General features: G+C 42.4%; 1 long non-coding RNA gene across 1 annotated transcript; it reads right to left on the bottom strand.

Annotated features, from left to right (window-relative positions):
* Positions 1 to 26,691, bottom strand: LOC138750955 (uncharacterized). The gene is made up of 4 exons (XR_011349636.1): positions 26,446 to 26,691; positions 21,172 to 21,313; positions 13,665 to 13,805; positions 1 to 1,228 (listed from the first exon to the last, which is right to left on the bottom strand). It is a non-coding gene; the product is annotated as an uncharacterized lncRNA (long non-coding RNA).
* Between the last annotated feature and the right edge of the window lie 83 nt (positions 26,692 to 26,774).

Below are 26,774 nucleotides of genomic sequence, written 5' to 3'. Positions count from 1 at the left end.
TTCCTCACTTTTCTTTTAGATCAGTAATACTGATCTTTCAAGTGTAAGGTGTAGTTTTACCCAGCTGGTCAATAACCGAAATGTAACACCTGTGTAAAGTCTTTAGGTAGGGGAGCACCATGAAAGCCAGAGTAGCGAGTCCAGCTGCTTATTAGGGTTGTGAGTATCAGGCTCCAGTTCTCAGTAAAGAGTCTAGTCCATCCCACATCAGTCCGAAGTTGCCACGTCTGGACATGGGCATGGGCAGATTCACGTTGAAACATTGAAGCAGTGTCTTTGAACCACCCGACTTTTGTAAGCGTTGTCCTGACGAAGTCTGTGAGAGACGCTGCCTTCAGCAGCGAACGAGTAGCAGTAGTCAGGCGGTTCCGTTGAATTGTGGCTAGTATCTGATGTCCTCTTCAGCCCCGAACCCTAGGGCCACCGATCTCCGAAGGCTGTCTGGAGCCTGATATTAAAGTGTCAAGCAGCTCACGTTGTTGGTAACTGGTGCTCCCCTTCACAGGGTGATGAAAAGAGACCAAGCTGGGGGGGGATTGTTTCTTGTGATTTAACTGTGTGTTGCAGCTTGTCTGCTAACATTAGCATGGGTATCATTGAACTTGTGAGTTGCAGCCTGTCTGTGTACATTAGCATATGTATTAACTCTCTCTCTCTGCTACATGTACAATCCTGACTACCATTCTGTCTGTCTTTGTCCCACCATGTCCTTTGTGCTATCGCCTCAAAACTTCTGTCTTTAATACCTGTGTAGGCTAAGAAACAAATTAGATGTACTCCACTAAAGCTGTTCAGTTCCCCTGGTCCGTATTGGAATCCCTTGTTAACCCATATCCCACTATGACTATACATTAAATCTATGCCCTGTCTACATTCTAAAGGAGCACAATTGTAACCTCTGCTGCCCCTATTCCAGGAGGACTTAAAACATAGCGAGTAATGAAGTGACATAAACAGTTAACAAACAATACCCCAATAAATGAATAAACAGTTAAAAAAATAAACAGTTAAAAATACAACAATAAATGTATAAACAGTTAAAAAATACAACAATAAATGTAACATTACGGCACGTTGTCACGGCGCAGTGTAAGTTTCAGGTCTGAAGGATGAGGAACTGCACGCCAGGTTGAGGGTTGAATCTGTGTGTCGTGATGTTGTGGTTCAGAAGCTGGTTTAATTCTTTGAATGTGGGTCCAGCCTTTTTCTCTTGTTCGTACTGCGGTGTCTGTAATTAAAAGTACACAGAAGGGACCATCCCAGGCAGGTTTTAGTTGATCCTCTTGCCATGCTTTTACATATAACCAATCACTAGATTTTAATAAAATGAATAACAATCTGACTTTCCTTTGTGTTAGTGTAAAAATTGTAAAATGAAACACAAACCATATTTGCATGGGTTTTGAATATGTTAGACCTTATTAAAATGCAGTTGGAGCTGCTTGTCTGTATGGGGCACAACCCTCCAATTTGTTAGAGTACATAACAGACATTGTAGCACAAGAGCCTCTGCAAGAGAACTTGAAACATATTCAACCTTCAGTTCTGCCTTAAGTAAAATGCCTTGTGCCACAGCTCACAACCATATTCCATATAATAACCATATAGCAATAACAGTACGGAAACAGGCCATATTGGCCCTTCTAGTCCGCACCGATTTACATGAAACTCCAACTAGTTCCACCTACCTACTCCCTGACCATAACCCTCCAACCCCCTCACATCCATCTACTCATCACTGCCACTGTAATATAGTTGAACTAACCGCTGCACTACCCAAAGTGAGACAAGAGCCCATGCATTTTCTGACTAAAGGTCACAAGTGCAGCCAACAGATTACTTCAAGGCATTTTCAGCCTTGCTCCTCTGTGCAGCCATGTAATCTTTGAGAAGAGGCAAACATAACCAAGGGCATTAAAAGGGTAAAAATCTGGCAATTTTCTCTCCACAGAGAGCATTGGGGAGCCTGGAACCGATTGTTGATTTTGTAAAATGAAGTTGAACAGGCTTGTACACATTTTCAGACTGCTTGTGCAGTGAGTGCCATACACCATGGTCTCCTGATTCATTGGTGAGGAGGTGATCAGTAAGATGCAGCAGTGGAAGCGCTTGCTCAAAGGCTGGAGGAAAATTAGACTTAGACCTGGATTTGTCAGAATGATAAGAGTTTATCTAAAGCTGGCTGTAGATAGAAGAACATCACAGGTGCTCCTCAATTTACGATAGGGTTGCGTTCCAGCAGACCCAGCTTAAGTTGAAAAAAAATCTTAATTGGAGAGGTACCTTGTCTAACATTAACAGCACTGTATCAGTCCTCATACTGATCTCACTACCCTGCTCTCTCCCAACAGTCCCTGTAAGCTTTCCGAAAATGTGATTAACCAACGAGGCTACAAAAAATTCACCTTAGAGAAATTATCAAAGTTTATTGGAAAAATCAATGATGCTTGTGATGACCTTTAACACATTATATGAAAGTAAATGACAGTCATGCTATTGTGTCATCGTAAAATCATAAGTAGGGGAGCACCTGTATTACCTTTCATATTTTTCCAATGTTGATTGCACACACAATCATTTAAGTACCGGCTAGTTTCTATAATATTGCACTTAAAGTTTAGCTGCATGAATCCTGGAGCTTGTGGAGTCATTAGTGAATCAAGAAATATTGGTGCCATGCCAATTTCTCTGTACCATGCCAATTTCCCAGTCCTGAAGCCGGGACGTAGTGAATAGTATCAGGTACAAGATCTGTGAGTAATTAATGCTATTATTATTCCTATGCGCCCAATTGTTCTGAACGATGCCACCAATGTAAATCATATTCCACCTATGGCAGTACTCACACACCACCATAGACCAGTTCGCAGGTTTATTTCTCCATTAAGCTGAATCCAGTCGCGCAGGGTTTACCTCCGTGATTATTTACAATGTAACTTCCGCACTACCGGATTTAAATATAAACCTGATGAATGGGGAAAGTTATCATGAATTAAATAACAGCGGCAATACAGAGAAATTGTGCTGAGGCATTAATTTCACTCCGGAGGAAAATGCACCAGAGAAATGAATGATTAAACTTATAGGAATCCCCATAGGAATCCCCAGAGGTATCTTTATTCTCCAGAGGTGGGTGATCTTTAAACTCACGGACCTTGACTGCTGAATGTGTAGAAGAAATACCTCTAACTGCAAGACAAGAGCCTGGAGCCTCAGTTTCAAGTGCCACAGTGCACTTAAAGGGACATGCACACTCCCCCTTCAACTGGCTGATCCAGCCACTTTACACATCAGATCCTTTCTTTATCTCACATACACTTAAAGTTAAGATGTATAGAACTCATCCTATTTGTGCAAACATTTCTCCCTGCAAATGTTATAACATCACTCAACTCTCAGGTACTCCCTGTGCAAAATCACATTTGAATACAATTTATTTCATAAATTGGAATTAACTGGTAGTTAAATTCGCTAATTCTACACTATTGAAAAACGATCATTTATGACATTTAATTTTTAGCATGAATTTTAATCAATATTGGTCAGTGACTGAAGTGGGAAGTCGTGATTTATGAAATTATCTCTGGTCTCTACTCTCCCACTCCCGACGCTTCTCCCAACATTGAGGAGCTGGCACACAGTCCCTGCCTTTTTCATGTTACTCATCTACTATTCCTTTAACTGCTTGCATCAAAATGTTAGCCTTTGCTTTCTGCTTATCCTCAGATGTCTGGACAAATGCTTTTTGTGTGATCTGTAGAAGCTGGGTTATTCCCTGCTCATGCCAATTTTCTGTCTTTTGTAATTTTCTCCTAATGTCTGGGGCTGAGTTGGTAACAAAACCTGTTAGTACCAATTGTTCCCCTGCTGGGGATTCTATGTCGAGACCCCCATATTATATATATATTTGGTCCCAAAAATTGGTCTAACTGTTCGGCACATCCCTGGGGATCTTCTATCAGGGAGATTAATTCTTTCTTGAAATTACGTACTTCAGTGCTGGTCAGGGGCACATTTACGAACCCCAGACCTTCTCCCACGGGAACCTCCCGCAGGGGTCGCATCCAGCTAATTTCTGGTTTCTTAGATTTGTGTTCCTGTTCCCTGAGAAGTGAATCGCAGGGTTCTGCCACTTCTTCCTGAGGGATCTCACGCTGTTCTGAATTACAATGTTCTACCTCTACTGTCAACGGAGGTGGTAATCGAGCGCTTTGTGAGCGAGTCACCATACCACTCCGGTTCTCCTCTTTCTTCTCTAGTGGTGGGGGAGGAGGGGGAGGTGCAGAAGGGTAGGTCATAGGAGGGGAAGGAAAGATAGGAGCCGGCATAGGAGGAACATAAGGTGGAGGGAGGGAATGTAACACATCCCAACCCTGTGATTCAGGGACAAAAGGTTCCTCCTCTCTCTTATCCATGAATTCTTTCTCATTCAAAACCAGTTGTTCAATGGGTCCCTTGAGCCAGCAGGCTGCATATTCCCTGCTCTCAACATTGTCTTTCTGGTTTTGATAGAGCCAGATGTTCAAAGCTTGACACATCCATTCATCCTCGGATCCGAACGTTGGCCAGTACACGGAGCTCCCTTTAACCGGGTATTTAACCCATTCAATACAACAATACCCGACCATTGTCAGTTTGTCTTTCCCACGGGTCTTTCCCGTGCCCCACTCAGATAACATCAACCCAAGCGGGCTATACGTAGCTATCTGGTGTTCACATCCTGAACCAGGACTCTCTTCCTTGCTACTCATTATTCCCATACTTATAAACAAGTAAAATTACTCTTACCGTGTTCCAGTAGCAATGCTCTAGCGCGCTTCCTTCCGTCGTTTGTTCTCAATGCCTCTTCTCGGATATCACTCGCTTCTTCCACTGACCAGCCACCCGTTGCCCGTGAGTCCAGCTGAATCAGCCGGGGTGCACCTACTCTCGTCGTCGGGGTACTCTGTCAGTGGAGGGAGTGTGATCCCGGACGAGCCCCCATTTGTTAGAAATTAAAGTACCTTTAAAGAAATTGCTCGAGACAAAAATTGAGAACAAAGAACATTTATTACAACAACAATGCAAAGTTGGGTGCTTCCCCTTACCCTGGGAATACACACACATACTGGTGCTCACCCAACTTTTATACAGTCAATTTCAGTATCAGAGTGCCCTCCCCCTTACATTCTTCTGCCCCCTGGATGGATTTGGCATAGGTAATCCTTCCTGCCTACGTGCAGTTTCAGTACACTTGGAGGACCAGGGGGTATCCTGTGGGTGCCCCATCATGTCATTGTCCTTATTCACACCTTCCTGATTCTCGGGGCTACAATCTCTTGGTATGCGGAGTTGACTCATTCTATCTAGGGTTGGCTAATTTCATATGTATAAATCTGTGTATGGTTAGCTAATTAGATATGTAGGACTTGGTACTTCTGTCCAGGGCTAGGAGACCTTTATCTGATCCAGACTACCTCAACTTCCTACATTCTATTGTTCCTTACCACTCCTTTTCTTAGTCTTATGGTGGCTCTTGTCACAAAGACTAGAAGATTCTTATGTTAATCGTGCTGACTCTGCTTTCCTGCATCCTAACCCCCAAGCTTATCCTGTTTGTACTGGTTACAGCCATTAACTGATGAATTTTAGTTTCTTCCATGTTCATAATTTTAGATCAATTTTCCCATCTCTCACACTACCCTAACCTAGGGGAAGGAGTGGTAGGGGAATGGGGGTAGGAGAAAGGGGGTAATGGAAGTGGGGTGAGTAAGGGGTAGGCTTGGGGGTGTGGGTATGGGATAGGGGTAAGGGGTATGTTTTGAGGAAGGAGTTAGGTGTAGGGGATAGGGGTAGGGTTTAGGCTTGGGTTGGATGAGAGTAAGGGCAAGGACCGGGATAGAGGTAACATTGTGAGAGATGAGGAAACTTGACATAAAATATGAAAGATGGGGAAACTAGTGCAGACATGTGGAGTGATGGATTAAACCAGTATGAACAGGCTAAGCATGGAAATTAGAATGCAGGAAGCAGAGTCAGCCTCTGTCAGATAAGAATCTTCTAGTCTTTTCGACAGGATCAGTGAGCCCACCGTATGAATAAGATAAGGAGAGGTAAGGAATAATAGAATGTAGGAAGTAGAGGTCGTCTGGATGAGATAAGGGTCTCCTAGCCCTAGACAAAGTACCAAGTTCTACATATATAATTAGTTAACCTTACATAGATTTACAAAGTTATACATATTATATTAGTCAACCCTAGACAGGATTAGCGAACTCTGCATATGAAGGGACTGTAGCTCCGAGAATCAGGAAGGTGTGAATAAGGACAATAACATGATGAGACACTGACAGGATACTCCAAGTGCACAGAAACAGCACGTAGGCAGGCAGGATTGCCTTATGCCAAACCCATCCAGGGAGCAGAAGAATGTAAGGGGGAGGGTATTCCTATACTGAAATTCACTGTATAAAAGTTGGGTGAGCCCCAGTGTGTGTGTGTATTCCCAGGATAAGGGGAAGCACACAACTTTGCATTGTTGTTATAATAAATGTTCTTTGTTCTCAATTTTTGTCTCGAGCAATTTCTGTTAAGGTACTTCTATTTCTAACAACATCATGGTTAGGGTTAGGAGACATGGGCTAGGATTAGGTCTAGGTTTAGGGTTAGGTTTAGAGTTCAGGGAAGTGGGTTTGTATTAGGTTTAGGGGAAGGGGGTAGGAGTAGGAGGTAGAGGTGGGGTGAGTGTTTGGGGTAGAGGAAGGTGGGTAGTATTAGGGTTGGGGTTAGGGGACGGAGTAGGGGTAGAGATAGAGTTAGGGGACGGGGTAGGGGTAGAGTTAAGGGACGTGGAGTAGTGATAGGGGGTATCGGTAGTGTTAAGGTTAGGGTTTGTTAGGGGTTAGAGTTAGGAGTAGGAGAATGGGAAGAGGGAGAGGAACCGGGAGGTGAGCGGGGGAAGGAAATGGGGAGGGGAATTGGGAGGGGAATGTAATGGAAGATTTAAACCGTGTTTTTTTTATTACTTTTGCAACCTTTGCTTCTGCAAGACTGAGAACCTGCTTGTTTTTTAGAATCAGCAGACTTAAGCTAAATTCCACCGAGGGGCCAGAGATGCAGTTATCTGACAAAAGGACATCTGTAGACCAAGAACATTTAATCTTCCTGCTTGTTTTGGTCACAGACTGTCAGAGGCCTAGCCTTGATGCAAAATAACCATTGTATTCAAAGTGATAAACTGAAAATTATGTTATTTGCTAGAAGCCTAGCATGCTAGCTTGCTCGCTTATCTTTCTTACTGTGCTGGGAATAGGTGCTTGGGTAAGCAGTTTTTGGGTAATATAAGCCATGGTCCCGCTGCTGAAGAGAGAGACTCTCCGAGAGGTGGCAACATCTTTCAGCAAGAAGAACTTCTAGAGTCCAGCTAACGTCCCGGTCGAGGGAGGTGGAGAAGCTGCTATCGGTTCCCCGACAACCTATGACACGTGTGCAGTCATTGCCTTGCTTCGGCAGTTGGGACCAGTCCAGGCGTTGATAAGTATAATTGGGAAGGGCTTGCATAATTTAGTTTGAAATCAGCTTTTGAATTTGTAATAAACATTTGTTTAAACTGAACTGCTCTCAGTGTGGGTGTCTATTTTCTTATGGTAGCTCAAACACTGTGACCAATCTCAAACGAACAAAGTGAGAGGTACAAGTTTACCCAGGACAGGGAACAGGGTGGAGGAAAGGGGAGGTGAATGGAGGAAGGTATCTCTACCCCCTCCCTTCCCCACCCCTTCCCCTACATTATCCCTGTTTCTCCTCTCCTCCTTCTAGCAGAAGTCGGGCCTCATTCCAGCCAGAATCTCCCTGTGGTTTCAGAGCCTCCGTTTCAGAAAGTGCCTTCGATGCTTGCTGCTGGACAGACATCTTGTCTCTTGATTCATTCTGTACCATTATTATTAAATTAAAAAAATGGTTGGGTTTTTTAAGCTTGAACTCAAAATGCTGGTCCAGATAGACAACACAGAAACAGGCCCTTCAGCCCCTCTCTCCTGCTGGCTGAGCTGTTGTAATCAGTCCATATTCCTCTCCCCCTTTTCATTCTTTGCTCCCAGCCAGCTCATGTTGCCTTGTCAATCTCATGGCCTGTGGGAGGAAGCTGCCTGGCTGTCCCGATTTTATTCCTCCATATCTCCTTCCTGATGGCAGGGGGACAAAGAGGCTCTGTGCTGGATATCTATTTACAAATCCCATCCTTGCAAACAATCAAGGGTCCCTTGCCTTGAGGTTCCACCCATGTTGCCTCTCCCTCAGCACTTTCTCGTCAGAATACTACTGCACCCTCCTTCCCCTCCTCTCCCAGGTCTCAGTAACCCGCTGACAATTCCAGTCAGCTGCCATGTCTATACCCTGCCCCACCTAAACCGATGGATCGATCCGCACCTTCTCCCCTCAAGAGTTCGAGGAATCCATTCTCTCACAATGTCCTGCTATCGAATGCCCTGCATCCTCCTTCCCACTTAGTTCTGACGTCTGTGGTGGGTAAGTTAATGGTAAGTGTTCTGAGGGATGGCATTTACAAATATTTGGAAAAACAGGGATTGATAGGTAGTAGTCAGCATGGTTTTGACAGGGGTAGATCATGCTTAACAAACCTTATAGAGTTTTTCTAGGGGCTTACAAAAAAGGTTGATGAAGGGAAAGCTGTGGATGTTGTCTACTTAGACTTTAGTAATGCTTTTGACAAAGTTCCCCACGGGAGGTTAGGAAAAAAGGTAGAGGCATTAGGTATAAATAAGGAGGTAGTGAAATGGATTCAGCAATGGTTGGATGGGAAGTGTCATAGAGTAGTGGTAGAAAATTGTTTGTCAAATTGGAGGCCGGTGACTAGTGGAGTTCCTCAGGCATCGGTCCTGGGTCCACTATTGTTTGTTATATATATTAAAGATCTGGAAGAAGGGGTGGTGAATTGGATAAGTAAGTTTGCAGATGATATAAAGATTAGTGGTATTGTGGACAGTGAGGAAGATTACCATAGCTTAAAAAGAGATGTAGGAAAGCTAGAGGAATGAGCTGAGAAATGGCTGATGAAATTTAATACAGATAAGTGTGAAGTGTTGCATTTTGGAAAGGCAAATCTAAATAGGTCATATACATTGAATGGTAGACAATTGAGGAGAGCAGAGCAACAAAGGGATTTAGGAGTTATGGTAAATAGTACCCTCAAAGTTGATACTCGGGTAGATAGAGTGGTGAAGAAGGCATTTGGAATGTTGGCCTTCATAAATTGGAGTATTGAATTCAAGAGTTAGGAAGTTATGATGAAATTGTACAAAGCATTGGTGAGGCCAAGTTTGGAATACTGTGTGCAGTTTTGGTCACCAAATTATAGGAAGGATATAAACAAAATAGAGAGAGTGCAGAGAAGGTTCACGAGAATGTTGACAGGATGTCAGGGTTTGAGTTACAGAGAAAGGTTGAGCAGCCTGAGGCTTTTTTCTCTGGAGCATAGAAGATTGAAGGGGGGATTGATGGAGGTGTTCAAGATTTTAAAAGGGACAGAGTCAACATGGATAGGCTTTTTCAATTAAGAGTGGGAGATATTCAAACCAGAGGCCATGGTTTGAGTTGAATGGGGAAAATTATATGGGGAATATGAGAGGGAAATTTCTTCATGCAAAGGGTGGTTGGGATGTGGAATAAGCTTTCGGCGGAGGTGGTTGAAGCAGGGACATTATTTACATTTAAGGAAAGACTGGATGATGACTTGGAGGGTATGGACCAGTTGCTGGTCAGTGGAACTAGGAGGGTGGAGATTTTGTTCCGGCATGGATTAGTAGGGCCACACTGGCCTTTTGTGTGCTTTATATGGTTATATAGCAATGAGAGGTTTAACAGTGTTGTATGATAAAATGTGTCAGATAATGTTTCATGAGGTTCACAGTGGGGGGAAGCTTTAATGCTGATGTACAGTGCATGGAGACAGATTTATGACAACCAGATCACAGTGGGGAGGTTTATCAGTGATGTATAATAAACTCGGGCATATACTGTTTTAATGAATTCACAGAGGGGAGAAGGTTTAAGTGTGATGTATGGGAGACTGAGACGGATGCTGTGAAACCGGGTTCACATTAGTGAGAAGGTTTAACAGTCAGGTTCAATTAACTGTGGCTGGTACTGTGACACCAGGTTCACAGTGCGGAAGAGGTGTAAAGGTGACACGCTATACAATGTTGCAGATACAGAGACATAGAGTAAACAGTGGGGAGAAATTTTAATGGTGTTTTCTCGAGACTGAGGCAGATATTATTTCACTGGGTTCACAGAAGGGAGGTTTAATGGTGATGTATGGTTGACTGAGGTAGATACTGTGACACCAGGTTCACAGTGGGGAGAAGGTTTAACAGTGATGTACAACGAACTCTGGCACAAAATGTGACACAGGTTCACAGAGGTGAGAAGGTTTAATGGTGATACACGGGAGACTAAGGCAGATACTGTGACACTGGGTTCACAGTGTGGAGAAGGTTTAAAAGTGATGTACATTAAACTGGGTCAGATAAAGTGACACCACATTCACAGTAGTGAGAAGGATTAACAGTGATGTATGGTAAACTTTGCCAGATACCATGAAAATTAGTTCACAGAAGAGAGAAGGTTTAAAACAGATGTGCGAACGGTGCTATACAGAAGAATGAGGAAGATACTGTGTGACTGGTTTCACAGCAGTAATTAGTAGGTTTAACAGTGATGTACAATAAACTACAGCAGATGCTGTGGCATCAGGTCATCAGTGGGGAAAAGGTTTAACGGTGATGTACAATATAATGTGGTAAATACTGTGACACTGGATTAACAGTTGAGAGATAGATCAACAGTGATGTACGGTAGACTGAGACAGATACTGTGACACTAGGTTCACACTGGAGAGGAGGTTCATCAGAGATGTACGATAAACTGTGGCAGATACTGTAACACCAGGTTCACAGCAATGAGAAAGTTTATCAATGATGTACAATAAACTGTGGTGGATAATGTGACACCAGGTTCACAGTGGGGAGAATGTTTAACAGTGATGTACAGTAGATTGAGGCAGGTAATCAGACACCGAGATCACAGTAATGAGATGGTTTAACGGTGAGGTACAGCAGACTGAGGCAGATACTGTGACACCTGGTTTCCAGCAGTAGTGAGAAAGTTTAACATTGATGAACAATATAGCAGATGCTGTGGCACTAGGTTAACAGTGGAAAGAAGTTCTAATGGTGATATACTGTAGACTGATGCAGATACGGTGACACTGGGTTTGTAGTGGGCAGAAGTTTTGTCAGTGATGTTCGATAGAGTAAGGCAGATTCTTTGATGCCAGGTTAACAGTTTTGAGAATGTTTAACAGTGTACGATAAATTGTGTCAGATACTGTGAAACCAGGTTCACAATGGGAAAAGGGTTAATTGAGATATACGGGAGATATATGGTAGACTGAGGCAGATACTGTGACACCGTGTTCACAGTGAGGAGAAGGTTTAACGGTGATGTACGATAAACACTGGCAGAAACTTTGACAAATGGTTCACATTGGGGATAAGGTTTAATGGTGATGTATGGTAAATTGAGATAGATACTGTGACACCAGGTGCACAGTGGGGAATAAGGTTTAACAGTGATGTACGGTAGACTGAGACAGATACTGTGACACTGTGTTCACAGTGGGGAGAAGATTTAATGATGATATATGGTGAATTGAGGTAGATACCATGACTCTAGGTGCACAGTGCGGAGAAGGTTTAATGGTGATGTACGATAAACTGTGGTAGGTACAGTAAAACCAGCCTCACAGTGGGGAAAAGGTTTACTGGTGATTTACGAGAAACTGAGGCAGATGCTATGACACTGACGGGGTTGACGTTGGGGAGAACGTTTAACAGTTATGTATGATAAACTGTGGCAGAGAAAGTGACACTGTTTTCACTGTTGGGAGAATGTTTAATGGTGATGTACGATAGACGTACGCAGATACTCTGACACCAGCTTCACTGGGGGGAGAATTTTATCGGTGATGTACGGTGGACTGAGATAGATACTGAGACAATGGGTTCACGGGAGTGAAAATGTTTAACATTAATGTACGATAAACTGTGTCAGATACTGTGACACCAGGTTCACAGTGAGGAGAATGTTTAACGAGATGTACAATAAACTGTGGCATATAATGTGACACTGAGTTCACAGTGTGGAGAACGTTTAATGCTGATGTCCAGTAGACTGGGACAGAAACTGTGACACCGGTTTCAGAGCAGTGAAAAGGTTTAACAGTGATGTATAAATAAACTCTGGCATATACAGGATCACAGTGGGGAGAATGTTTAATGGTGATAGATGGGAGACTGAGGCAGATACTGTTACATCAGGTTCACAGTGGAGAGAAAGTCTATGGGTGATGTAAGGTATATTGAGGCGGATATTGTGACTCCAGGTTCACAGTGGGGAGAAGGTTTAAGTGTCCTGTATGGGAGACTGAGGCAGATACTGTGACACTGCGTTCAAAGTGGGGAGAATGTTTAACATTGATGGAGGATAAATTGTGGCAGATCGGGTGACACCAGTTTCTCAGTTGAGAGAAGGTTTTATGGTGATGTTCGGTAGACTGAGGCATATACTGTGACACTGTGTTCACAGTAGGGAGTTGTGTCAGTGATGTACGATAAACTGTGGTAGATACTGTGGACACCGGGTTCACAGTGGGTTGAAGCTTTAACGGTGATGTATGGAGGTGTGACAAGGATAATGTGACACCATTTTACATTAGTGAGAAGGTTTAACAGTCAGGTTCAATGAACTGTGGCAGGTACTGTGACACCCGGTTTACAGTACTGAGAAGGTTTTAAAGTGATATACGATAAACTGTGGCAGATATTGTGAAACCAGGCTCACAGTGGGAAGAAGGTTTAAAAGTGATGCATATAACACTATTGCAGATACATTTACACCAGGTTCACAGTAGGGAGGAGATTTAAGGGTGATGTATGGGAGACTGAGGTAGATGCTGTGACACCAGGTTTACAGTGGGGAGAATGTTAAACGGTGATGGACGGTAGACTGAGACAAATACTATTACACCAGGTTCACAGGGGGGAGAAAGTTTAACGTTGATGTCCGATAGACAGAGACAGAATCTATGAGACAGGATTTAGATTCATGAGAAGGTTTAACAGTCAGGTTCAATGAACTGTGGCAGGTACTGTGACACCAGGTTTACAGTACTGAGAAGGTTTAAAAGTGATGTACGATAAACTGTGGCAGATACTGTGAAACGGGGTTCAGAGTGGGAAGAATGCTGAAGGTGGTGTACAGTTAACTTTGACAGATACTTCTGACACCGGATTCACTGTCGTGAGAAGGTTTAACAGTGATGTACAATAAATTCTCGTCTATACTGTGATATCAGGTTCATACTGGGGAGAAGGATTAATGGTGATATACGGTAGAGGGAGGCAGATACTGTGACACCAGGCTCATTGCATTGTTCATTTATCTTAATTACAACATCTAATTTATATGCTCCATTTTGTTGTGGCAACTCCCAAACATTCCATAAACTTCTATTCTAATCAGATTTTGTTCATTTAAATAGGTCACCACTAAAAGCCCAAATCGTTTGGTCTCTTAAGTACACTGCACAAAATTAAATTCTTTACCTGGGTTTGGTTCAACGGCACTTCAGTCTGCTTCATTATTTTTTCAGTCCCTTGTTTTGTGCTTTCTGCTTTGCCCAGCCGATACGCCAAATGGGCATCCAACTCTGTCTTCTCAGCTTGACCCAACGTCTCCTCTGTAAACTTAAGGAAACCAAGGAGACCAAAGTTAACATTTTCACACTTGCATTTTCAAAAACAAAAATGACGCTGTGATTTGCAGTTTCACATCATAATCCCACTTGCTAAACTTGCAAGCAACTGCACCGCATCCTACAGCTGGAAAATTGCAAGCGAACTGCTTGGTTAAAGCAAAGATTCCACCCAGACACCCCATTAAAGGCCTCCAAGTTAACAACAGATAGCAACCTGAAAGTTAAATGCAAAGATTTGTATCAGGAAGATTAATGGGCTTTAAAAAAAAAAATCATTTCCACTATTGAAAGAAAACTCCTCAGGGAAAACCAGGCTCTTGTTGAACAATTCCTGTTGTATTCCTCAAAATGCTTTGAATCTTGATTTCAAGCAGAGTCATTTGGTGAGATTTTTGGTCTAGAACAAACCCTGCACACACACTCCCTTAAATACCTGCAAAGTCCTGGTTCAGCTCTGTTCCATGCTAAAGCTATCAGAGCTTTTCTGAAGAGATAGCGGACTTCAGATGCTGGTACATTGAGTCACAAAAACACTAATGCTTCCCTGAACAACACACCTCTCTCTGAAAACCAACAAAAAACTTCCCAGTGGTAATCATTCACATTTTGAGCACCAAAATCTGGTGAACTTGATAAATGTTAAATTCTGTGCACAGTATAAGAATGGCCTGCAAACAGTGGACTTGGAGGAATGAGAAGTGAGATTGGACTGTGAACCAAAGAACTTTTCTGAACTTACACACACATTACACACACGTCCACTTAGAATTAGAAGGGGGGTAAGTTAGATAAAGTAAGTTAAAATAGTAAAATAGTGATAAGTTAAAGTGTTATCTGTTTTCATGTTTAAAGATAATTAAAATCAGCTTTTGTTTAAGTAACCATTTGTCTTGGTGAATATCTATTGCTGCTGGGTTTTGGGATCCTCTGGTCTCGTAACACAGAACCAAGCTTCAGAACAACCCTCATTCTTTAGGTTATGATAATAGTCCATTAATGGGCTAGAATTATAGGCCAGAATTTATTGTACATCACTGTGAATTGACTCTTCAATAATTTTTGTAAATATCAACAAGACATAATATCATTTCACTGTTGTGTTTGTGTCGTTAGAGAATTGCCTTCCCATTCAATCAGGTTTAGAGTTTTGGGTGCCGTATTTGAGAAAAGATGTGCTGGTGTTGGAGAAGGTCAGAGATGATTTACTGGAACGATATCAGGAATGAAAGGGTTAGTGCATGAGGAAAAATTGTCGACTCTTCGACTGTACTAGTTGGAATACAGAAGGATAAGGGGGACCTCAGAGGCATTTCAAATGCTGGAAGGCCTGGACAGAGTACATATGACAAAGATGTTTCCCATGGTAGGAGATTCTAGGACAGGAGAGAATAATTTCAGGATAAAAGGGTGTCAATTTAAAACAGATATGGCAAAATTGATTTTGTCATTTGGTTGTGAATCTGTGGAACTGAGGTCATTGGGTGTATTTAAAGCAGAGATTGACAGGTAGTTGATTAGTCAAGGAACCAAAGGTAATGGGGAGAGAGCTGGGGAGTGGGGGTGAGTGGAAGAATGGTGGAGCAGACTCAATATGCCTACTTTTCCCCTTTATCTTGTGATCTATATCCTGTGAAAGACCTAGACAACCCTCCTCTTGTATTCCATTTTCAGAAAAAAGTCTGCATCATGAGTTTACGTCACGTGAACCCATTTCTGATTGAATTCCATGTTACATGTGACCCAAACCAAATTCTGCATTCAGAGGATTGCAGCTTCCTCATTTTAAACATTGTTATCGAGCAGCTCAAATGAGATTTCTTGCTTCTTTTTGTGAAAGGGAAAAATTGCCTTTAAAATGTATAAAATAGGAGAGAGAAAGGCAGAAGAATTTATATACAAGTGGGAATTGAAAAAGATACACCATTGTTGAAACATTTGATTAATATATGGATTAAAATAAATGATGAAATTGGTGTAAGTGGATGTACATCACCCAGAATGGCTTTGATTCAAAATCCTCGTATCTTTTTCAAAGGATCATCAATTTCTGGACAGCTGGTTTCGTAAGAGGATTATAAATGTTGAAGATTGTTATGAAAGGAGTCAATTAATGTTATTTGAGCAACTGAGAAATAAATATCGTATAACTCATTGCAATCATTTTTGCTATTTCCAACTTAGAGCATATTTGAAGGATAAGTTGGGACCAACCATGTTGTATTGAAATAGAAATTCCTTATAAAGAGGAATTGTTAAAAAGTTTACTTCTATGATGTCCTCTTGATTACAAGTAGGAACTTTTAAATGAGGAGTTCATAAGTATAGACAAATGTGGGAAATGGATCTGAATATTGTAGTTGATTGGCAAATATGGGCAGATCCATATAAGTTTCTCAATGTTTGACACAAATTAGTTCAGCATAATTGTTTTTATATTAGTAATGTAGCAAATGTCAGCAAGGATTTATCTGAAAGCTGCATCTGGAGTCAGTTGACTCAGGCAGTTGGATTTGAAAAGCTCGACAGGAAGCTGATTTGGCAACAGAGATCACTTGATCCAGGGGAGTTGTATTAATTCACTTCAACTCAGCAGTCTGGAACTATTGACCAGAGTTCCACACTGCAGCAGTGAGGAAGGAATTCACAACTCGTTTTTCTTCTACAGTTACTTCTTACACCAGAGAAATTGAATAGAATAAAATCAGAATTATCAGATCGATGTTTGAAGTGTGGTGAAGATGTAGCAACTTTCTTGCATTCAACTTAGCTTTGTCCTAATGCAAGATCTTTTTGGTGAGAATTACAAATTTTTTGGAAAAAGTTACAGTTATTTATCTGCAAAATCCAACATTATTTTTATTAGTAATATTGAGGGAATAAGGCCCAAATTAAAACTAGTAATATATCAATTGAAATTTGTTAAATTAGCATTAGCAGGGATGTGGAAATGTATTGAACTTACTCGGAAATCAGATAAATTTTTAGGGATGCCAAGATGACATGCAAAATTTCAAAATTGTCTTCCTTTAGAAAAAATTACATAGAGCTTAAGAAATATATACTCTATGCTTTTGCAAATTTGGCACATGAATATTCAAATATTAGGCTTCAATTTGTAATAATGCCCTTTCCATCCCTCCACACATGTGAGATTCTCCTCTAAGATGTAAATTTTTTAATTAGGTGTGTTAGATTTCCTTGCCACCGCGAACTTTGGGGAAGTAGAGGACTAGCACAGGGCACAAGAAAACATGAAGACCACACCCCATCAACATTTGAGAAGCAAAGGATTCAATACACGGGTCAGTGACCATGGAAGCAGACCAGTGAGGGGTTCTTCAACTGAAGGACCAACATAGGTGACAGGCTGTTGGTAACTTGAGGCTGTGGGCTTCTGGACAAAGAACCTACACTACACTGTGGATTGCTAAATACTGGTTGGAAATTGGCTAAAAGGGTGTCAGGTATCAGACCTGGGATAAGAGTGGGTCCTAATGGGTTCCTAATCATGTCAGAATATCAAAATTGGAGCTCACATTGCCAATGACTTGGATTGGTCTGTGAGCATTGAAAGAGAATCCACAGACCCTCAGTGACTTGGCCCAGGGTTTGGGGTAGTGGTGGTGGGGGGGGGGGGGGGGCAGGAGAGCATGACTGTGTGTTTTGCTAAATAATTTCAAAAGTAGGTGTAAATGGATTATTGTTTTTAAAGCAACAAATACATGGACTCAGAAGTTTTCTGTTCTAAGGTCATGTGCTTTTGCAAGCAGAGAGGAGACACCAAATAGGCTTTTTTTCTAAAAGAGAGAGAGAGTGAGATGGCAAGCTGGCATCTTGTTGAAACCCCATTTTGAAGATGGGTTGTGAGTTCTCAGTTCAGCCTGTTGAAAAACCTTGTTTTACATACAAGAGGAAATGGCTGGCTAGAAATGGTGTTTCACTTGAAATAAGGGAAACAAAAAGAACTCAATGGTGACCTGCAGAAGAGGTTATCATTTGGAAAACCCTGATGGGGCAAGTTTCTTTGGCAAGACACCAAAGTGGCTGATCAGAGGGAATCAGTTTTGTGTGTCCAATGAGCAAGAAATCCCTTTCTGAAACCAACAAGAGCCTTCCTGGAGGGTAACCATTTACTTTTAAGCACCAGATCTTGGTGAAAAGTCATAAATGTTGAATTCTGTGCACAGTATAAGAATTAATAGATACCGGTGAACTTGTAGGAGTGTCAAAGAACTTTATACACTTTAAATACACCTGCGTTCAGAATTAGGAGGGGTTAATGTTAGGCAGTTACATTAATAGTGATAAGTTAAAGGTTGATTGTTTTTTTTGTTTAAAGAAAATTAAAAATTACGTTTGCTTAAGTATCCATTTGTCTTGGTGATTTTCTATTGCTGCTAGGTTTTGGGGTCCCCTGGGCCTGTAACAGTCCCAAGATGAAGTCTTCTACTCCAGAACACACAAAATGTCTTATTTCTTCAATAAATGCAAATTCCCCCATACTGTCATTGAAAAAGCCTGCACCTATATCTCCAATTCTCTTTCTGCCCTTACCTCACCTCCTCTCCGGCACAACAAGGACAGAATCACACAGGTTTCTCACTTACCACCCATCAGCTGCCACATCTGACACGTTATCCTTGGAAACTTCCAACTTCAGCACCATCCTCTAACCTGCAACATCTAACCCGCTCCACTCATATCAACTTTTCACAGGGGCACATCTTTCTGTGACTCCCTCGACGGCACTACCCTCTCCAACCACCACCATCTCATGCACTCCCCATTGGAACTGTAGAAATTGCCAAACTTGTCCCTACATCTCCTCTCACCTCCATCCAAGGCCACAATCAGACCTTCCAGTTGAGGCAGAGTTTCACATGAACCCCATCCATCCTAATCTCCTACATTTGGATGACTCAGTTGACCTCGATATCAGCAAGACCAAATACAGACTGGGTGGCCATTCTGCTAAACACATGCGCTCTGTGGATCTAAACTTGAGCTTCCTGTGACCTACCATATCAATTCTCGAACCCTTCCAGCAACATGTCCGTTAGCCCCATCCCTCACCAGGGTGAGGGCAAACAATCTTAAAGAAAACACATTATATTCCTCCTGGGCAGCCTTAAACTCTATAGCATGAACACAAATGTTTCTAATTTAAGCAGCCACTCACCTCTGTCTGATTTCACTGTTTCCACCTCTTGATCTACTGCCCATTTGAATATAATTACTCCTTTAAGGCAGAAGAGTTGAAAGTGGTGTTTTCCCCATATAGTTTACCATTGAACAACTGGCAAAATTAAGTGGCAGTTGTTGCAGAATGAATGGTGTTATTGTTCAAAATCTGCCTGTGGTCGAAAGTATTCTTGGACTGAATAGACATCTGGGCCAAATGGCTGTTTTAGGACAATCTGTACATGATTGTACATCCTAAAGTACAATGACTACTTCTATCCACTAAAGATTGTTAAAGAGCAAGAATAGTCAATACAATCACATAAAATTCTTATCCACACAGCACACGTATTACTACACCAAACAATCACTCCTCCTTATTGGTCAGGAAGGGCCTACACTTCCCAAGGAGGCTGAGGAGGTCAAGGCCAACGCCTCTCATCCTGAGATTTTACAGGAGCGCAGTTGAGTCTCCTGTCTGGCTAAACCTTTGGATGGTCTAGTAGCTGTAAAGCATCAGTCAGGAATGATGCAAAGAGTTGTGAGGATCACTGGGGTGTCCCTTCCTTCTGTAGATGACATTTACTGGGAGTGTTGTTCAAATAGGGCTCAAGGCATTATGAGTTTGCTGCCAATCCACAGGACCACAGGTTTAAATTAAGCCCTGAGAGTGTCCCACGCCTTTCGGCAGGAGAATCCACAGATCAATGTGCCATTCCTCAGCACACAGCACCACGCGTGGGCAGTTAGGGTAGTGAATTAAATGAATTAGTTCCAAGCTATCTGTCTTATGACTTCACGCGCATGCCAAAGAACCTTGCCCACTCGGCCCACAAGACAACTGCTACATCCCCCCCACAGAACCGTCACCAGAAACTAAAACACCCGCTGTCTTGCTGACCATGGATCCGTTATTTTGCTGAAGGCAAAAATGAGTGGCTGGTGGTCTGTGAACACAGTGAAATGCCGACCCTCCAAAACAAATTGGAAGTGCCGTGTGGCTCGATACAATGCACGATATTTCATCTCCAATGGCCATAAAGGACGGCTAAAGAATGTGAGATGTTGGCAATGGCCCTCGATGTACTGTTTTGGAGGTATTGAAATTCGGAGAGATAATACCGGGAAATTCATTGTGCAGGGCAGCGTAGGCATCTTTGTGCAGGGTCTGGACCCCGAGATGGAAACTCTCCCTTTGCTGCAGACCAGTGGGTATGTTTGAAAAGTGGTAGCGTGAACTAATTTCCTCCACTTCACGTCTACTAGCAAGTCATGGGACCTTAAAAAATCTGCACCCATAATGGGTTGTGCAATGGAAGCCAATACGCACTTCCAATGGAATGTCACACCTCCTATCCCAAACATGACCCGTCATGTGCCAAAGCAGGGACTTATCGTCCCATTTGCTGTTTGAAGAGCCAGGTGTTGTTATTGATGTGGTTTATATTTCAAAATAGGTTGGGTGGGAGCAAACGGACCTCAGCACTTGTGTCTACAAGAAAAATGTCATCTTGAAGATAAAATAGGCCCATTCTTGTACCAGCTGCCGAAGCCAATAATAGAAGCTGGTTTTTCATTTCCTGCCTTTATTCTGTAATAGGTACATGGCAGGACACATTTATGGGCATTTTCTCCCCAATGGCGATGGTAAAAACACCATTCTTGCCGCCCGACAGCGTGTTCATCCTTCTTTGACAGAAATGTTTTTCGAGGGAGGCAGTGTGGGTAAAACTAAAAAATAAGAAGGGTGAGGTTATTATTATAAGGGTATATTATAGGCCGCCAAATGGGAAGAGGGAACTAGAAGAGCAAATGTGCAATGAAGTAGCTGAGATGCCCAACAGGAATAGGCTGGTGTTGGTTCGGGAAAAAGAAAGAGCCCCATTGAAAGTTGTCTCATATCGACCAATTTCTTTTTTAAATGTAGATTATAAGATAGTAGCTAATAGACTTGCAAAGTATTTGACACGTTTAATACGTTGATCAAGCAGGTTTCATTAAGAATAGATTTTCTTCTGAAAATATTGTTTGACTTTTGACGTTGATTAATGTGTCAAGACATTGTTTGTATCAATCAGTGATAGTGGCATTAGATGCGGAAAAAGCCTTTGATCGAGTTGAAAGGTATTTTTTATTTAAAATACTTGAAAGGTTTAAGTTTGGACCTTTTTTACCTTTTTTGGGCTAAAGCCTTGTATAAAAATCCTTTGGCGAGTATGGTGACGAATGGACAAATTTCAGATACGTTTAATTTAACACGCTCCACAAGGCAATGCTGTCCTTTGTCGCCATTGGTGATAGAACCGGTAGCCCAGGCTAAAAGATAAAATGATAAAATTAGTGGGATTAAAATAAATGAAGAGGAATGTAAGATTCATTTGTTTGCAGATGACGTACTAATATATTTAACAAATCCTCAGCAATCATTATGACATCTGCAAACCTGTTTGGTACAATATGGAGAAATGTCTGCTTATAAGGTTAATTGGGATAAGAGGAACATATTATCAATTACAGAGGAAGATTATACTGCTGGTAAACAGATTACACAGCTTAGATGGACTAAGAAAATTAAATATTTATGGGTATTGGTTGATGCAGCTTATCAATATTTGTGTACGTTGAATTATGTTTTACTAAAGACAAAAATTAAAGCTGATTTAATTAAAAGGAAAGGTCTTCCTTTGACATAAATGACACATGTGAAGTGTGTTAAAATGAATATTTTTCCTGGTATTCAATATCTTTTTCAATCAATTCCATATTCACTTCCAAACATATTTTTTTAAAGAGTTATGCAGCAATCAGAATATTTTTATAGAAAAGTATATTGACTAGAGTATTATTGCAAACATTGACAGGGAAATATGCTTTGAGACGACAATGGCCTCATGTTCAGAATTATTCATTAAACTATTAGTTAATTATCAGTTAACATAACATAACATAACAATTACAGCACGGAAACAGGCCATTAGGCCCTTCTAGTCCGCACCGAACCAAACACCCCTTTCTAGTCCCACCTCCCTGCACAATGCCCATAACCCTCCATCTTCTTCTCATCCATATACCTGTCCAACCTTTTCTTAAATAATACAATTGACTCCGTCGCCACTATTTCTCCCGGAAGATCATTCCACACAGCTACCACTCTCTGAGTAAAGAAGTTCCCCCTCATGTTACCTCTAAACCTCTGCCCCTTAATTCTTAACTCATGTCCTCTTGTTTTAATCTTTCCTCCTCTTAACGGAAATAGTCTATCCCTTTCATAATCTTAAATACTTCTATCAAATCCCCTCTCAACCTTCTATGCTCCAAAGAATAAAGACCCAATCTGTCCAATCTCTCCCCATACTCCAGATGCTTAAACCCAGGCAACATTCTGGTAAAACTTCTCTGCACTCTCTCCTCTCTGTTTATATCCTTCCTATAATTAGGCGACCAGAACTGCACAGTGAACTCCAAATTAGGCCGCACCAACGTCTTATACAATCTCAACATCACCTCCCAACTCCTATATTCAATGCAATGATTGATAAAGGCCAGCATACTAAAAGCCTTCTTCACCACCCTATTCACGTGAGTTTCTACCTTCAGGGAACGATGTACCGTTACTCCTAAATCTTTCTGCTCTTCTGTATTCCTCAATGCTCTCCCATTTACCACATATGTCCTATTCTGATTCTTCTTACCAAAATGAAGCACCTCACACTTATCAGCATTAAATTCCATCTGCCATTTTTCAGCCCACTTTTCTAAGCAGCCCAAATCCCTCTGCAATCCTTGAAAACCTTCTTCATTATCCACTATTCCACCTATCTTAGTATCGTCTGCATATTTACTAATCCAATTCACCACCCCATCATTTAGATCATTAATGTATATAACGAACAACAATGGGCCCAATACAGATCCTTGAGGCACACCACTGGTCACCGGCCTCCAACCTGACAGACAATTATCCACTACCACTCTCTGGCCTCTCCCTTTCAGCCAATGTTCAATCCATTTGACTATCTTAAAATTTATACCTAAAGACTGCACCTTCCTAACTAACCTTCCATGTGGTACCTTATCGAAGGCCTTACTGAAGTCCATATAGACAACATCCACTACGCTACCCTCATCCACATTCCTAGTCACCTCTTCAAAAAATTCAATCAGATTGGTCAAACATGACCTTCCTCCCACAAATCCATGTTGAGTGCTCCTGATCAGACCCTGTCTATCCAGATGTTTATAAGTACTATCTCTAAGAATTTTCTCCATTAATTTACCTACCACAGACATCAAACTTACAGGCCGATAGTTGCCAGGCTTCCTCCTTGAACCCTTTTTAAATAACGGAACCACATGCGCAATGCGCCAATCCTCCGGCACTATCCCCATATCTAATGACATTTGGAAAATTACCGCCAGAGCCTCTGCTATTTCCTCCTTCACTTCTCTCAATGTCCTGGGGAAGATCCCGTCTGGTCCCGGAGACTTATCCACCTTTATATTCTTCAAAAGCCTTAAAACTACACCTTTTGTAATCTCTATATTCCCCATATTTACCCAATTTGCTTTTTTTATCCCACATCTCCCAATATCCTTCTCCTTAGTGAATACCGAAGAAAAGAAACTGTTCAATATCTCCCCCATTTCTCTAGGCTCCACACACAGTTTTCCACTCTGATTTTCTAAGGGACCAATTTTGTCTCTAGCTTTCCTCTTACCATTAACATATTTGTAGAACTCTTTTGGATTAGTTTTCACCCTGCTTGCCATAGTTTTCTCGTACCTTCTTTTAGCTTTCCTAATTCCTCTCTTAAGATTCCTCTTACATTCAATGTATCTTTCAAACATCTCCTTAACTCCATGCTTCTTATATCTAATGTACGCCTCCCTTTTTCTTCGAACCAAGTTTCCAATATTCCTTGAAAACCACGGCTCTCTCAAACCTTTTGCCCCTCCTTTTAACCTAACAGGAACATAAAGCTTTTGCACTCTCAAAATCTGATCTTTAAAAGACTTCCATCTCTCTACTACATCCTGCCCATAAAACAAATTGTCCCAATGCACACCCTGCAAGTCCTTTCGCATCTCCTCAAATCTAGCTTTTCCCCAATCAAAAACCTCAATCCTTGACCCTGATTTCTCTCTTTCCATAATGACATTGAAGCTGATGGCATTATGATCACTGGACCCGAAGTGCTCGCCAACACTAACCTCCGTCACTTGACCCATCCCATTTGCCAACAGTAGATCTAACACTGCTCCTTCTCTGGTCGGCACCTCTACATATTGTTGTAAAAAACTATCTTGCACACATTTCACAAACTCTAACCCATCCATTCCTTTCACAGAATGTGTTTCCCAATCTATATGTGGAAAATTAAAATCTCCCATAATTACAACCCTGTGCTTATCACAAATATCTACTATCTCCCTACAAATTTGCTCCTCTAGGTCTCGGTCCCCTCCGGGTGGTCTATAATACACCCCTACAAGTGTAACCTCTCCTTTCCTACTCCTCAGTTCCACCCAAATAGCCTCCGTGGATGTGCCCTCTAATCTATCCTTCCTAGGCACCGCTGTAATATTTTCCCTGACAAGCAATGCAACCCCACCTCCTCTTGCCCCTCCGACTCTATCACACCTAAAAAAACGAAACCCAGGGATATTCAGTTGCCAATCACATCCCTCCTGCAACCATGTCTCACTAATCGCTACCACATCATACTTTCAAGTATCAATCCACACCTTCAGCTCATCCACCTTTTTTACAATACTCCTGGCATTAAAATATATGAATTTCAGGGATTTCCCAATTTTTAATCCCTGTTTTCCCTCATCTTTAAGAACAACATTATTTACTTTTCCTGCCAATTGCCCTTCATCTTCTTCCAGAGCATTTCCCTTCTCTATCACCTGCCCATCCATATTCAAATACTTACTACAAACTTTCTTTGTTTGCATTCTAACCTTCTCCTTACTGCTCTGTACTATTTTGCTCCCTCCCCCCAATCATTCTAGTTTAAAGGATCCTGAGTAGCCCTAGCAAATACCTCTGCCAGGATTCTGGTCCCCCTGGGATTTAAGTGTAACCCGTCCTTACTGTACAGGTCACATCTCCCCCAAAAAAGGTCCCAGTTATCCAGAAACTTAAAACCCTGCCCCTTACTCCACCCCTTCAGCCACGTGTTAATCCTCCACCTCATTCTATTTCTATTCACACTGTCACGTGGCACAGGGAGTAATCCAGAGATTACCCCCTTTGCGGTCCTTCTTTTTAACTCCTTACCTAACTGCCTGTACTCACTTTTTAGGACCTCTTCTCTAATTCTCCCTATGTCATTGGTACCTACATGTACCACGACCTCTGGCTCCTGTCCCTCCCACTTTAGGATATCTGGGACACGAGCAGCAACATCTCGGACCCTGGCACCAGGGAGGCAAACCACCATCTGGTTCTCCTTGCTGCGTCCGCAGAATCCCCTATCCGTCCTCTTAACTATGGAGTCTCCTACCACAATTGCCCTCCTCTTCCTTTCCCTCCCTTTCTGAGCTACAGGGGCTGACCTCGTGCCGGAGGCACAGCCACTGTCACTCCCCCCAACCTTGATGTCCCCCTCAACAGTGCTCAAAGAGGCATACTTATTGCTGAGGGTTACATTCACAGGGCTCCTCTCTGGCACCTTACGTTCTTTTGTCCCTCTCCTAACAGTTACCCACCTTTCATCCTCCCGTGGCCCTGGCGTGACCACCTGGCTGTAACTCCTGTCTATGACTTCCTCTGTTTCCCTAACCAGCCTGAGGTCATCGAGCTGTAGCTCTAGTTCCCTAACACGGTCCCTGAGAATCTGCAGCTCGACACACCTAGTGCAGATATGGACATCCGGGAGTCTGGAAGACTCCAGGACCTCCCACATCCGGCACTCCCGACAACACACAGCCTTAACACTCATCCCTTACCCCAATGAAGTAGTAATAAAGACTATCTTAGCTTTCTCTCCGCCTGCTTTCGCCGAAGCCTGAGGAGCCAAAGCCTGGAAGTCCCACTCCTTCACTGTGCCACTCACTCGCTGGGCCGCTCGCTGTCCCTCTTATTTATTGGCCTTTTACCAATTAACCCCTACACACTCTCCTGTACGCTCGCTCGACCAATGGCCGCCTCCGACGCCGACTCCTCCCCGCAGACCCTGGTAAGAGACTTTTAAAAAAGTTTTCTTACCTGCCCCGGACTCTTTTCTTTTCTGTCCTTCTCCTCTCTCCTTTTCTCTCCTTTTCTCTTCTCTCCTCTCCTCTCCCCTCCCTACTGCTAGGCTCTGTCCCCAGTACGAGTCTTTAAAAAGACCTTATCTTCCCGTCACACTCTCCTGTACGCTCGCTCAACCAATGGCCGCCTCCGACGCCGACTCCTCCCCGCAGACCCTGGTAAGAGACTTTTAAAAAAGTTTTCTTACCTGCCGCAGACTCTTTTCTTTTCTGTCCTTCTCCTCTCTCCTTTTCTCTCCTTTTCTCTTCTCTCCTCTCCTCTCCTCTCCCTACTATGAACTAACGACTGAACCAGAGCTCGGTTAAGCTTTATTCTTATGCTGTGTAATAAACTGATTCTCCTATCACTTCATTTAACGAGCATGCTGGACTCAGACGACACATAGACTAAATTAAGGGTAGGGTAAAGCCAGAGTCCGACAGATGGAAGCAGATTATGAATGGGGGGGCGGGGGGGGGGTCACGGTTCTCAGTCAATACACACCGTGGGGCTGCACAGAGAACCACTGGTAAATTT

This window comes from Narcine bancroftii, unplaced genomic scaffold (genome assembly GCF_036971445.1).
Source record: "Narcine bancroftii isolate sNarBan1 unplaced genomic scaffold, sNarBan1.hap1 Scaffold_310, whole genome shotgun sequence".
Lineage (NCBI taxonomy): Eukaryota > Metazoa > Chordata > Chondrichthyes > Torpediniformes > Narcinidae > Narcine > Narcine bancroftii.
Note: the sequence above shows the minus strand (reverse complement) of the source record. Positions and strands in the feature narration are given on the sequence as shown.